The sequence below is a fragment of the Paralichthys olivaceus genome, chromosome 19 (genome assembly GCF_024713975.1).
Source record: "Paralichthys olivaceus isolate ysfri-2021 chromosome 19, ASM2471397v2, whole genome shotgun sequence".
Lineage (NCBI taxonomy): Eukaryota > Metazoa > Chordata > Actinopteri > Pleuronectiformes > Paralichthyidae > Paralichthys > Paralichthys olivaceus.
The window spans coordinates 2,282,049-2,285,000 of NC_091111.1; positions in this window are offsets into that span (position 1 = coordinate 2,282,049).

Consider the following 2,952-nt stretch of genomic DNA (forward strand, 5'->3'; position numbering starts at 1 on the left):
ATGGAAAACTGTAGTGTAAAGCGCTTTGAGTGGTCTTCAAGACTAGAAAAGCTCTATATAAATACAACCATTTACCATTTACAGTTTATGTCTTTTTGACTCTGGCAAGTGAGCCAACAATTTGTCCAAATCACACAGGGATTCAGAATTTTTCAAATGGCCATAACAGACTATCATCTGGCTCCGACACTCCATCTCTTGCCTGCCCCAAAACCTCCAAAGTCAGGCATCCTGACCCAAGTCTGTTTGACCTACATGCTTGTAGTAAGGTTTCAGGAGATTAACATGACAGAGTCGCCTTGTTTTCTTCCATCTCAGTGTTGCCACAACATGATTCAAATCTGACATTTTTTGGTGGTATATGGACCTGTGTACTTAGCCGGAAATGGAGAACCCATAATAGGCATAATAACAAGAACCTGGTCTCCTGGGCTGAACTCATGGCACTCAGTACGACGGTCATACCAACTTTTCATTTTGCATTGAGACACACACAATTTCTCTCTTGCCATACAACCAGCCATAAACAAACAATGTTGAAACCCATTCACAAAATCAATAAGGTTCTTCAGTGGCTCAGTATCAACACAATCATCTTTTCAGCACTGACCCCGCACTGTATGTCCAAAGACCAACTCATTCAGGCTAAACGCTTGTACTTTCCTGTACCGCCTCCCTTGCAGCCAACATAAGTCATGGAAGACCCTCCTCCCAGCTCACAGAAGAGACTTCAGAGTCTGGTGGAATCTTTCCAAGGCACCTTGGCTCTGAGCATTATAAGTTGAGGATTGGTTCTGTTTAATGCGCAACAGCTTCAACACCTGCCCAAACATATGAGATGAAAAATTTGAGCCTTGATTACTCTGAACTACTTTAGGAATGGCAAATATTGAAATTAATTGTGACAATGCCTTAACCACAGCCTTAGTTGTAATTGATCTCAATGGATACGCAGCCAGATACCTGGTGCTCTGACACATCACAGTAAGCAGATATTTTCAACCAGACTTGGCAAGTGGAAACGGAACCCCACAGTCCACAATAAGGTGTGTGAATGGTTCACACCTAGCTGGAATAGGCTGCAATGGTACAGGCTTGACACTCTGATTCAGCTTTCCTGTTAGTTGGCAGACATGACAGGTTTTAATATATACAGACACCTCCCTTTTGACGCATGGCGAAAACAAATGTTTTAAGATGTTAACGTACGTTTTCTGGACACCAAAATGTCCTCACTCTTTATGTGCACCTTTCAAGACATGGGAATGGAATTTCTGAACAGCAATTCATTATGCAAAAAATATTCATTTGCAACACTACTTGTCTCAGAGACAAAACATGTTCAAAAGTTCTTTCAGAGAACTATCATTACGTTGCTCCTGCACTACCTACCTATGTGACAGTGAAAATAGAAGCTCAGACAGAGACCAACACCAGATCAGTACTATTACGGTCAGGTGACATGGCGGAAACTGATTTGCCCATTGTGCGTGTAATCACACAAGATGAAAAGATCACTGGCACTGGCGCTCTCCTCTGATACACAAATGGTCAATATGTGACTACAGGTGAGGAAGGAGTGTCAGTCCAAACTCCATTGCCAGCCAAGCCACCGACAAGTACCTCACACTTCCCACCAGTGATACAGACCCATCTCGAATGAAAGGAGCATCAGCTGCCAAAACATCCAGTTCACAAGTGTGAAAGGTAAGTACCTCAGAAACAGTTTTTAACAGGTGCAGCAAACACAGCAGGCTTAACATTAGTTTTCATTCCCTTCATTTCAGCTTTTTGTACAGCAAAATCTGTCTTCCAATGTCCTTCCTCATGACAATAGTTACAGGTGTTATGACTGTCACCTTTTCCAATTGCTTTAAAGTCAGGTTTCAACCGACCAACTTTCCCTGAACGCCTCATGTCATTGTAAGAACTATTTCCTCTCCAACCAGAAACATCATAAGCCACAGAATGCTCCTTGAAACTGCTCTTATGAAGCAATACATACTCACACAGCAGCATCAGCAGCAGTAGTAACTTTTTGTTCTGTGATATGTTATTATATTATTCCACAATTTGTTAAAAAAAAATCCATGACAAGAATAATAATAATTTATAATAAAAGGTTTCCAAATCAAATCAAATCAAATGTTATTTGTATAGCCCAAATTCACAAAACACATTTTCCCTCAGAGGGCTTTACAATCTGTACAGGGAGTGACACCCTCTGTCCTAAGACCCTCGGTTCGAGTGAGGAAAAACTTGCCCACAAAAAAACCCTTTTAACAGGGAAAAGAAGGTGGAAGAAACCTCAAAGAGAGTTTTCAATTCTGTTAAATTTTTTGGGAGTGGTTGTTGTAATGAAAATAATATTTTCGATTGTACCTTGGTGTCATCAAGTGTTTCAGCCACATTGAAAGAGGCTAAAAGTAAATCTGACTGGCTACTGGCTTGTATGGCAGTGCTATGAGCGTGCCATGTGGCACTACTTAAAACTACATAAAATGGAGGTGCAATAAAAGTAAGATTAGAGGAATAAAGGAAACTGCCCCACTTAAAGTCCATGGCTTAACTCAGAATGGATAATACCTGGAGTCAAGGTCAATTACTTCCTGTACTTTTGTTTAGATCCCAGAGTGGTGCATCTTGGTGTTGCACTGATGGCATTTTAGCGGAATACCCCACATCGGGTCTGGTGGTACAGTTGTCTGCTTTTATGGATTAGGTGGATGGAATCAGTTTTGAGAAAACTTTTGCCAAAGCTGTCCTGTGGGGTTGTGAAGACACTGGGCAATCCACTCCTGATCGACCCGCATGAGGTGTTTGGGGAGAAAACTCCCCCAATTCACCACCGGCGACTTCAGGTGGACAACGTAAGAAGATGTGGCAGGAAAAGATGGTGGTGGTGGTGGTGGTGGAGGAGGTTGTTGTTTTTGTGGTGGAGGAGGTTGGTGC